The sequence below is a fragment of the Camelus ferus genome, chromosome 3 (assembly GCF_009834535.1).
Source record: "Camelus ferus isolate YT-003-E chromosome 3, BCGSAC_Cfer_1.0, whole genome shotgun sequence".
Lineage (NCBI taxonomy): Eukaryota > Metazoa > Chordata > Mammalia > Artiodactyla > Camelidae > Camelus > Camelus ferus.
Window position 1 is genome coordinate 75,144,852 of NC_045698.1, and position 12,236 is coordinate 75,157,087.

The window sequence follows — 12,236 nt, forward strand, 5'->3', positions numbered from 1 at the left end:
GTCATCCTGACAACCTGGAAAACTATATCTGTCTCCTCATCCCTGCAGTCATTACAGAGAAGCAAAAGGCAGAGAGGAGAACCACTGCCACTGCAGAAAACCAGACTAAGGAAGAACCACTTTCAAGATGGGAATCTGCAGTCTGCTCTCACTCTCAGGGAGCCTGAGGAATAAGTCAGTCTCTCCAAGGACCATCAGGCTGCCAGAACCGAAAAACTGTTATTTGTCTCCTCTTAAAGATGGGGAGGGACAGACGGCACAGGTGAGAACACAGCTGTATCTGGCTATACTGAAACCTTTGGGAGAGCATGGCCCCAAGAAAGAGAAAAAAAGGGAATGGGGCCTGCAGCGGCCTGAATATTTCATTTTCAACACCATTTCTATTTTGAAATCCTAACCCCCCAATATGATGGTGTTAGGAGGTGGGGCCTTTGGGAGGTGCTCAGGTCACAAGGTAGAGTCCTCATATGGGATTAGTGCTCTTATGAAAGAGACTCCACAGAGCTCCCTAGCCCCTTCTGCCACAGGAGAACACAGTGAGAAGTCGGCATCCTGGAAGAGAGCCCTCCCCCAGCCAGGCTGGCACCCTGATCTCAGAATTCCAGCCTTCAAATCTGCAAGCAATAGATTTCTGCTGTTTAAAAGCTACCTAGTCCATATTGTTATAGCAGCCTGAACTGACTAGGACAGGGCCAAACTAAGAATGTTCCCAGTTAATTCTCTAAAGAATAAATCTACCAGGAAGCCACCTATTCCTGGTTTCCAGACAATGCAAGGTTCATTCATTTATTTATTCATTCAACAAATACAGCAGCTCAAACCAATGTTACAGATTGGCCTAGCAAATATCTCTGCTTCTTGGCAGAGAATCAAGCAAGAAACTTACATGTGATTTTGGACTATTCTTCTAAATAATTTCTCTAGGTTACATAGCTACATGCTTATGATTCAAACATACTAAGGATAAAGGGAATATTCTCAAAATTTAGAAATTATTTAAAAGGACTGGGAGATTTTAAATTGAACAGAGCTTAGCATGAAGTCAGGGTCTGAATGTACCAAAACTGCTATATCTTAGCAAATTTACTCCCTGATGGATGGCATAATCTATATGAAAGTGAACATGCACAGGCCTTTGGATCCCTAGTGGTCGCAGGGTAATACTCCAATTTATTTGGAATCTGCCAAGGAAAGAGTTTACCCTTTCATTCATGTCTCATTTTCTGTTTTTGAATTTTTAATAAATTTTATTGATTCTTGACCATTTTTCTATGATACACTGAGAAAAGTAAATTAAGTGTTTCAGCTTTTTTTCTGAACACCCTCCATAGAGTTTAATGATATTGCTTTTCCTTTGTACAGTTCTCAGGTGCTGTTTCCTCCCCTCTGTGTCAATGACTCATCATAGGAACAAAAAGGTTCCCATCCATCCCTTACTTGGCATCTATCTGGCTGTAAGTGAAGACATGGGCTTTATCCATAAACTGCTGTAGTCAGATTGTTGCAGAAATATGAATTAACTGCAGAACCAATGTAATTCTGTTACCAGGAACCAGAGAGTTAAATCCAGGATCCAAAGCAATACCGATTAGCAAAAGTGCTTGGGATTTCTATCTGAATCATGGTGGGGTACTAAGGTGTAAGAGGGGGTGTGAGATGGAGAGACAGAAAACCTCATCACAGCACGTGGTAGTTTCTCCTTAGGTGAGCCTTGTGGCTCATTGTGCCTGTCAAGTAGGCTAATGCACCTGTAAATTTCCTCTGGCAGAAAACACATCACAGTAGCAGCACCAGAAAACAACACAACCAAACTGTGGAAGACTGAAAGCCCAGTGCTTTTCAAGGGTGATCAGAATATAACAGAGTAAAAAAAATACAAGGTGTTGAAAATAAACAAAGGCTAGGAAGAAATGAGATCACTTTCTAAGAAAAAGCATTTATCATTTATAGACCAAAGGAAATGCTTCTCCTACAGCTATTTCTTGTATATTATTTGGCAGTCTCAGTTCAAGGTCAAAAATATCAAAGGGCAAAAGGAGTATGACTTAAGATTTAAGATTTATTGTGACTGGCTTTGTAATTGCATAAATATTAAATATGTCAAAATAATTATAAGCACATTACCCAGATCTCCACACATTGCTTTAATTTTTAATGTAATCTTTTATCTGTCTTTTCCTCATGCTGGCTGTGGATCTGTGATTTGCATAGCTAGAATGATCTGGTGCCATCAATTTAGTAATGAAGTTACTCATTGAACAGAAGAGGCTGCTAAAAGATTATACAAAGCTGCAGAAGAGTATGGAAATGAAATTTTATGTTTCAGGTAAATGGGAAGTTTATTTTAGAGCACACTTCTCCATTATAAATTTAATATAACCACTTTAAAATAAATTTGGAAAACAGAGAAGAGAGGGAAAAAAGCACCTATATTTTCATCAATCTAACAGTGTTTTATCTATTTTTTATTTTTTTAAATAGGATTTTTTTATTGAAGTATAGTCAGTTTACAATGTTGTGTCAATTTCTGGTGTACAGCACAAGCACAATGTTTCAGTCATATGTGCATATACATATACTTATTTTAATATTCTTTTTCACTGTATGCTACAAGATATCGAATAGAGCTCCCTGTGCTATACAGTATAAACTTGTTTATCTATCTTGTATATATCTGTCAGTATCTGCAAATCTCAAACTCCTAATTTATCCCTTCCCACCCCCTTTCCTCCTGTAACCATAAGTTTGTTTTCTATGTCTGTGAGTCTGTTTCTATTTTATATATAAGTTCATTGTCTTTTTTTTAAGATTCCACATATGAGTGAAATTATATGGTATTTTTCTTTCTCTTTCTGGCTTAGCTTCACTTAGAATTACATTCTCCAGGGCCATCCATGCTGCTGCAAATGGCATCATTTATTATTTTTTATGGCTGAGTAGTATTCCATTGTATAAATATACCACAACTTCTTTATCCAGTCATCTGTCGATGGACATTTAAGTTGTTTCCATGTCTTGGCTATTGTAAATAGTGCTGCTATGAACATTTGGGTGCAGGTGTCTTCTTGAATTAAGGATCCCTGGATATGTGCCCAGGAGTGGGATTTCTGGATCATATGGTAAATCCATTTTTAGTTTTTTGATGAATCTTCATACTGTTTTCCACAATAGCTGCACCAAACTGCATTCCCAACAACAGTAGTCCCTTTTCTCCACACCCTCTCCAGCATTTATTCTAACAGTGTTTTGTATTCTGGTCTTTTATCCAGGTGCATTTACATTTTTATCATAGATGTAATCACAGTTCTGGGTCTGTGTATAATTTTTCATCCAGATTTTTCTTTTATTAATATGGTTTTCATAACTATAACTTCTATGACTGTAAAATAATAATAATAAAAAGTGTCCAAAATTTACTCACCCACCAAATTCCTGGTGGCTAGCATTAGCAGAATAGTTAAGCAAAAGACACTGGAGCCAGATGAATCAAATACAGCTACCTAACTGTGTGGATTTGGTCTGGCTAGTAAAGGCTGTGCCTCGGTTTCCCTATCTATAAAATGCGGATAATAATAGTGCCTCTATTAGAGTGTTCCTATGAGCATTAAATTAAAAAAATCCATGGAAAGCACTTAGTCTGTCTCAATTATACAGTAAGTACTAAAACTAAGTGTTATTAAAGACAAAAATGTCAAATATATTACAGTGGGTTAAAAAAAAAAAAGCTTGAGTTCTACAAAACTAAGTATCCTGAATACTACCATCATTCCAGACATTTCCACTTGCCTTTTCCTAGTAACTCCCCACCTCTACCACTAACCAGACTTAGACAGTTAATACTCCCTTGTTCTGTTTCACACTTTAACATGTAAGTACTGCTTCCCTAAAAATATAGCTTAGTTTTGCCTGTTAGTGAACTTGATATAAATGGAATCACACACACACACACACACACACACACACACGCACACACATACAATATCACTGAACTTAGGAAGCATAGAGTCTAAGGCTTGGTTATGTTGTGATTAAAAAAACAAAACAAAAAAAAAGCTTTGGACAGTGAGCCAGAGAACTTGGCTTCTAGTCTAGTCTCCATGAGATCTTGCGCAAATCTTTTTGCCTCTCTGGGGCCTCCGTGTAAAATGTTTGGATGTGCTAAGTAAGTGTCTTTGGAGTTTTAAAGTACTAAATTGTTAAGCCCTTCCTAGTTGAGTACTGTGTTGGCATATGAGAAGTCAGAGCCAAAGAGAATCCAGAGAAAGGCCTGGGGCTTGCTGGAAGTAAGCCTCCTCTTCTAAAAAATCATGCCAATAACAGTGTCAGCAAACAACAGGCTTAGAAAAGTGAAAATGATGATTCCACATCACAAATAATTTCCTGTCTCTGATATATGTACATTTAGATATCATATTGGCCTTAACATACATAGAGAATATTTTCCCCAGGATAAATCATAGCCATTAAGAGTTGACTGTAAGGACTCTGGAGTTCAAATAAATAATCATGTAGTAGAGATTTTCCTGGAAAGAGTCAGTTTTAAACATTTGAACCTATTATCTCTGTGTAAGTATTTGTATTTCTCCAAATACTGCCTGGGTTAAGTACTGCAGGTTGGGTCACTCAAACGTCCATTCTACATTCTTATTATGGTAGCTTTCATAATGCAGAGACTGGAAGCTAAAACATTTCCTAAAGTTCTTTGCACCTAAGGCTATGGATATGAATGATGTCTGTCAATTAGATATACTCGTGCAAGATTTAGAAAACATAGAGAAGTTGAAAGCATCCTCATGACCACTTCTGATTGTATTTCTTTATAATTAAGGTCATAGGAAAAGTGTTCTGGAGCAATGTTCCACGGTTCACTATTTAACCTCTTGGAAGCCAATAGGCAGTTGTGGCAGTAGTGAGAGCAGTAGCTTTTTGACTCCACCTTCTATCATAGGGTTGTGTCATTGAACACAGTGTTCCAGTCATCCTCAGCTCCACTGATAGGTCAACTCTGTATTGTGCTAGAATCATTCATTCTTAGGCCTAGTCTGTTAACTCATTTCTCCAGTCCTACTTAAAATACTTAGAACTGTTTCTATTTATTTACACTGAACCTTGACCAATACACATCCTAGATGTTACTTCAGAAAATCTATTTACTGTAACACAAGGTACAAAGTATTGTAACTCTATAAAATGATACAGTAAACACAGAAGGGGTTTTGAAACCAGAAAAAATAAGCTATAGCATATATGTATCCTAAAGCAACTTATTTAACCTCTCTGTATCTAAGTTCCCTTATATATTTTTAAAAATTCATATATATGAATATATCTATATGTATATATAAAGGGAACTTAGGTATATATATATATATGTATGTGTACATACATATACATACACATATATATATATATATATATGAAATAGATATCAATGTACTAATCTTACAGAGTTGTGAGAATTAAATGAAGCAACACACGTAAAGTACCCAGCATTGAATGGTCACTCACCATACAGTTCATTCCTTTCTGTCCCCTTGTTGGATATCCTTTAGTAACTGAGGTGAATGGTAAAGTAATATGGGAGGAAATTCTCTTTAAAAAACTTAAAAAAATGTATAGGAACATAAAGATTTGGCACACAAAGATCTGATTCACAAAGAAGAGAGGAATAGCTTTAATTGCAGCTCAAGAGCAAACAGACTTCTATTATGAGTACTACCAATTCACCTTAACTTGTGGCTCAGGGCTCAGATAATCTGTTAATTAATCCAACAAGTATTTATTAAGCCTCAACATTGCTAGACACTCCTTTACTCATTAAGACACAGTGGTAAATCAAAGGAGCTTGCATTCTATTGAGAGAGATAGTCACAAAATAAGTCAATAAATAAGTTCAAATGAGAAGGACAATGAAAAAGAGGCATTCCTCCTTTAGCTCTCTTTCCCTTACCTTGCCAGAAGTTTATTATGTTGGCTGGCTCACACACTCTCTCAGCTTCCTTCCATGGGAGGAGAGGCACAGGGAGGTGGAGATTATGTCAGTAATGTCCAGATTCTCTTAGGTAGGTGAGTAGTTTCAGGATCTGTGAAGAGTCTGGGGCCTGTTACCATTTCATAGACGCCAGCAGAAAACACAAGATGCCTGGACTAGAGAGAGACAAAGGAGCATGTCAAAGCATTGGCACAATGTTGGCACTAGTTTCCCATGACCTCTCAAACCCCACGGGGTCCGAGGGGAAGGGTCCACATAGACAGTAGTTTTCTGTCACAGCCAAGGAATATTAAACTCAGGGAATTTACTGCTTTTATACTGTTTGGTAAGTGAGCCTGCTCTTTGTTTGGGAGAAGATATTACTTGGTTGCTTGCTTCAAATGCAACCCTGAGAAATGACCCAAGTAAAGGGTAGTTTGGGCTCTATATCCTTGGCATACCCAGAAATAATGTGTAGAAATAATATGTTGGCAGATTGCTCTTCTCAACAGGTGGAGGGGAGAAAATAACTGAATTCTCCATTCTTTATAGTTTTATGCAAACATAATTACAAAATTTTCTAAAGTTCTTAGAACTTTTTCTCTACCCTCTTCCAACCTTTCACCCCAGATATGATGTATTAGGCATTTGAAGACCTCAGACATATTAGAGTAAAAGTTGACAGGGGAAGACAGAAATTTTCCCTGTTATTACCAAATATAACCTGAGGTTTTTGCATGGATATACAGCCTCTCAACTCCGGACCTCACACCTTCTAGAAACCTCACCCGAGGCTCTTTTCCTATTTAAGATAACATTGAGTGCTCATTTTAACAAATCTCCACTGCAAAAAACATATTTAAGTGGGAGAGGGGAAGGGCAGAGTATATGCTCTCAGTCCTGAGCACTCCTTGTATGGCCATTGCTCTAGGATCCTGGTAGGAAAGGCCCTTCATGGATCATCCTGAGTCCACTTTCCTTGGGCTCTCAAGCCAGGGGGAGAAAATTGCAGACTTGCTCTATAACAAATCACTGCTGTCCCATTATCTATGTGGACTTCCTACTTTCCACAGTGGCTATTTCAAATGTTCTCTACCCTACTCACCCCTTCACGGAACCCATCTTCCCCTTTCCCAGAGAAAATGGAAGGCATCTGGGTAATGCTCTCCTAATATGCCATTTGTTATCTTTTGTAATCCTACAGCAAATACTGAAGCACAGCTATTATTATCCAAATGTGGTAATGTTAGAAAATGGAGTTTTGGAGATGTTATACAACTTTCTCCAAATCACAAAAACTGTGTGTCCTGGAGAAGGAATCAGAAGAAATCTTTATGGCATGGGACCCTCCCTCATGTAGGCTTCTAGAAATGGGAAAATATAACTTCCATGTTTTGTGTGTGTGTGTGTGTGTGTGTGTGTGTTCCTGTAAGAGTCTGTAGCCTCCTAAGCCACAGTAATGTGTGCACTATAGAGAATGTTTGCTTTCAGTTTTCCTAGAAACATTTTCTCCTACCTGCAAGGATTAGATCTGTAGCTACCTGTTTCCCTAATGACAGAGCTAATTGCTATGATCCAAAGGGTTAACAAAAACTCTTTTATCTTCCCCAAAGCAAAAATTTATATCCTAGGGAAGGTACCTAGGTTAGTTCTGAAGGTCCTGGGGAGACTGGAGTGCTATCTTTCTAGTGATTTAAATTTCAAATAGAAATGAGGCCCTGGAGCTTGAAGACATCTGGCATAAGGAGACACTTTCAGGAGAGGTGGAGGGCAGCTGCCTCTTTTACCTTTATAAGGAGAGAAGAATCCTTTTCCCTTGTCCCTTGTCTACAGAGTATCTGGCCACTCATGTAAGAAAACTTCCATTGGCTTTCATCACTTGGTCCCAGGGGTAAGGCCTGGGGCAAGCTGGGAGAGGGAGCATGCAGTTCCTACTGTGGGATAATAAGAAATCTGCCTCTGATCCAGAACACCTCATGTGCCCATTCAGGATGAAATGAATAAAGATGAATATGAAAAACCCAACCCTAGACAACTCAGAAGAGGGAAAAGGACATAAATACTTCCAGACCATGAGATAAGTAGCTATAAAAAACACCGGGTAATATTTGAAGAGATAAAGATAGAGAGATAGTGTTTGAGTTTCCCTGTGTGGAAGGAGGAATTTGCTGGCGGACAAGGGAGCTGAAGGACATTCCAAACATAAAGAATTATACCATGGATTTGAGGTGTATCTTTGTTCAAGTTTTTATAAAATTGGCTCTTTCTTCAAGGTAGTAATTTACTTCTGTCTGTCACAAAATTTTCCTTTTATATTGATTTTATTAGAATAAGACATTCTACTGCCATCTTCCAGAAAACAGTTTAACTATACAAACTGACAATATCAGCAATATGTATGGCACTTCTTGGAGATGTTCAATGTGCTGTCTGCACAACCATACATAGTAGCCCTGTTTGCTTGGCCCATTAGAGAGAAGGGAAGTGGGTCAGCATAACCAGAGTGAAGGCTGTATGTGAAAGCACAATAGGAGATAAGGCTGGATAGAAAGGCAGCAGCCAGACTCCTGGGTGTACATCACCCCAGAAAATCAAAACCACAAATTCAAAAAGATACATGCATCCCAATGTTCATAGCATCACTATTTACAATTGCCAACATGGAAGCAACCTAAATGTCCATCAACAGATAAATGGATAAAGAAGATGTGATATATATATATAGAATAGAATACTACTCAGCCATAAAAATGAATGAAATTTTGTCACCTGCACCAACACGGATGGACCTGGAAGGCATTATGCTAAGTGAAATACGTCAGAAAGAGAAAGACAAATACCATATGGTATAATTTATATGTGGAATCTAAAAAATACAACAAACTAGTGAATAAAACAAAGAAGCAGATTCAGATATAGAGAACAAACTAATACTTACTAGTAGTGGGGGGGAAGGGGCAACATACTGGTGGGGGAGTGGGATCAGATAGGCTCAAGGGTATATTGTGAAATAAGGGAATATAGCCAATTTTTGGAATAACTATAAATGGAAAGTAACCTTTAAAAATTGTATTAAAATTTAAAAATTAAGAAAAAGAAAGGCAGAGGTCACAGCTTGAAGGAACTTGGGGTCCACACTAATGTGATTAGAATCAAACCTGAAGGTGCTGAGAAACTACTGATAGATTTTAGGCAAGAATATGTCATTGAAATTTTTTAAATTTCACAAATATGGGAAAGTGGTGACATTAGGGCAAGATAGGCAGGAGACCTTGTAAGAGACAGACCGGAAGATAACAGGACCACCATGATAGAAAAGGACATGGAGGAGGCTTCTTTGGTCCCAGGGTGGGAGTGGGGCATCTTCCTTTCCAGAGTGATTCTCTCCACCAGAGCTACTGACCTCTAACGCTCCATCTTCTTCTCTACCACCTTGATCTTCTACTTAACTCTTTTTCCTGTGTCTTCAATCTCTCTCCGCTTGCTTCATCCCTATAGCCTTTGGTTGCCCCCAAATGTCAAAGTCTTGCTTCTGCTCACCCCTACTTTTTCACATGAGTATATCCCTGTGAATTATAGCAGCTTTATTCATCCTTCAGACTGAAATTCCTGCCCTTCTAAGTAATAAGTGGCTGAGCAGCTCCTAAGCAGCAGTGTGGTGGCTAAAGATTCACAAGGATCACAACTGAAGCTGCTAGGTTGGCATGCCACACTGAGAGATTCAGCCAGAAAGATGACCACAGGCTTATCTGGATTCAGATGATTTTTTACTTGCATAGCAAAAAAAAAAAAAAAAAAAAAAAATACCAGCAGGGTGTCACCTCCCCACATCTCTAGTCCCCCTGGATGACAATGAACTGGAGGGACCCAATGACAAAGACAGTAGTGATGGTTGATCCGTTACTGAGAAGCCATCTAAACTACAGCCGGGCAGTTTCTAGACTTACATAGAAGTTTGCAGCTGTATCTGGAGGAAGGTGGGGTTAAAGTCCTGTGCTTAGCTGAAATTAGGGAGTTGGATGAGAAATGGTTTCATGGCAGCCTCTTGGCAGCTCTTCACAAGAAGCTTATCTTCCCCTGGTCGAGGAGGAATTGTGGGGCATTCCACTAAGACTCTGGTCAGACTTGTCTGTCTGGCCAGTGTAAAGCCATGTAAGGTTATGAGGAGGCAGAGCTGTCTCTCAGTAACTCTACCCCTAACCTTTTACATACCCAAGAAAGAATTATTTTCAGGAGTTTAGGTCCCCATTAGATTACCTACTTAACTGTACTGATAAATTGCAGGTGCTTGGACCAAACATTTTCCATTTGCCTTAGGCTACCTCAGATGAGACTGACCCCAACACTGACCCCTAGCAGGATGATCTGACCTATCTGAAGGATAAATTGCAAACAGGCTCCCCAACCAGAGCCAAGCCAGCTAGGCACATCTCAGGTGTCCTCTGAGATAGATCTAAGAGAGCCACACTGCTTTCTCTCTAAGGTAGGAGATAGACTGTCCCACCTTCCCTGATTCAGTAAGCCAAGTGCAGCAACAGGTGTCGCCATTTGAATGTCTTTTACCTTGACCGGCCAGCAGGAGTTCTGGAGCAATGTGATTGTCTATAACCACCAGCATTAAAGACTTTAGACTGGTTTTTGTCAGGCAAGTATAGGCCTGATGTCCACACAAGCAGTACCCTACTGGAGGCATTAACTGTATTAAGAGTGATAAGTATCATTTATTGGGGTGAGTCAACTTTGTGTTCCTTGTGATATATAAACTCCTTGGTTACAGCTAAATTATTGCTGCAAAACAGGCTTGGAGTGCTTCTGAGAACTATCTGGCTAGCATAGCCAATCAGCCTAGCCCTCACAATACGCACTGCTCCAGGTAAACTGGATTCTGCTAATAGGTTTGTAGTGACTTCAGCAATAGCATTTTGCTGACATGGGGGTCAATGTTTGATTTTTCAGTGTCCGGAAGAACATTTGTTAAGCCTTTAGCAGTAGGGTCAGGTGGGAGTGACAGATGCAGCCATCAGTCAAATTCAGAGTAGTAGCTATGGTCTGGGGAAAGCACACAAGAGAATTTTGTTTTTTTCTTAGCTGGTAAATAGAGAATGCATGAGACTGACAATAATACCAGGCTAGGGGGAACCATATTAATGTCCAGAAAATTAATCTTGTTCTGTCGTCACTGCTGGAAGTCATCCATCTGAAAGGTCAACAGTCCTTAGTTTAAGATCTAAGGACCCAGAATCTAAGTTAAGAATGGGTATTCAATGAGCAAAGCACTCTGAGATGCCAGGCCCTGTATCCTGCAGGTAAGAGCCAAGAAAGGTTAATGGGTCTTCACCCAGTCCTGACTTCCTGAGGTGTAGGGTGTTCCTTTTCTACCAGCTGTGTCATTGCTTCCCTTCCAGAGCCACATAATTGGTATGACCAGTCTCTGCAGCAATCACTTCACTATTTTTTCCAATTCTATAATGTCTAACTCACACCATTTGCTTGGATTTCTCTCTCAGGGGCTTTTTCCTTGTATAGCTGGTACTATCCTTGAACTTATCCCACCCTTGAGGTGTGGGCCTTGCCAGGACCACTTTAATTAAGAGTTGTCATCTCACACTCCTGATTATTAGCTGATGCCTTTTAGTTCAAATAATCTTCTTAAGGTGTGTAAAAATATTTGCTACTTCCTGCTCATCAGATCCAATCAGCATACTGTTGTCATTATGAACAACCAAAATGAACCAGTGTGATGTTTTGTGGACTGTCAGGACGATCAACATTTCTGTAGGCTGTATTAAGGAGAACTGATGTGTCTCTGAGGCAATACTGTGGAGGTATATTTGTAACAGGGAAGAACAAATCTGACTCCATATTGGATGTTTCTTTTTCTTTAACCTTTGATTATTCTACTGCTTTTGCTATAAGTTAAGAATGTTGCCTATAGGATGAAATATACAGGATAGCCCATTCTCAAGGTTCTGACCTTTAAAGGTATAATGCTTTTCCATTCATACAGAGATAAAAACTTGCAGAACAGAGAGTAACATTTGCCTTATTGGAGGGTTACAGGAACATCGGGGACTGACCTATGTGAGCAGCTGCAAGAACAAAGGAATCCAACACCAAGATGTTTGCAACAACCAACTACTCCCCCTCCTCTTTTAGTATAAAAGAAGCCAGAATTCTAATTTGGGAAAGATGATTCTTTGGGACACTAGTCCATTTTCCCAGTCTGCTGGTTTTCCAAATAAAATCACTATTCCTTGCCTGAACA

The 12,236-nt window shown here is 39.2% G+C and overlaps 1 protein-coding gene across 3 annotated transcripts in view; it reads right to left on the reverse strand.

The window, feature by feature from the left end:
* PJA2 (praja ring finger ubiquitin ligase 2) overlaps window positions 1-12,236 on the reverse strand; it is a 266,836-nt gene that overhangs the window by 251,565 nt on the left and 3,035 nt on the right. For all 3 annotated transcript variants that reach the window (XM_032476481.1, XM_032476480.1, XM_032476477.1), the window contains exon 2: window positions 5,951-6,147. The gene's annotated coding sequence lies outside the window, so the exon portion shown is untranslated. The remainder of the gene's footprint in view (window positions 1-5,950; window positions 6,148-12,236) is intronic.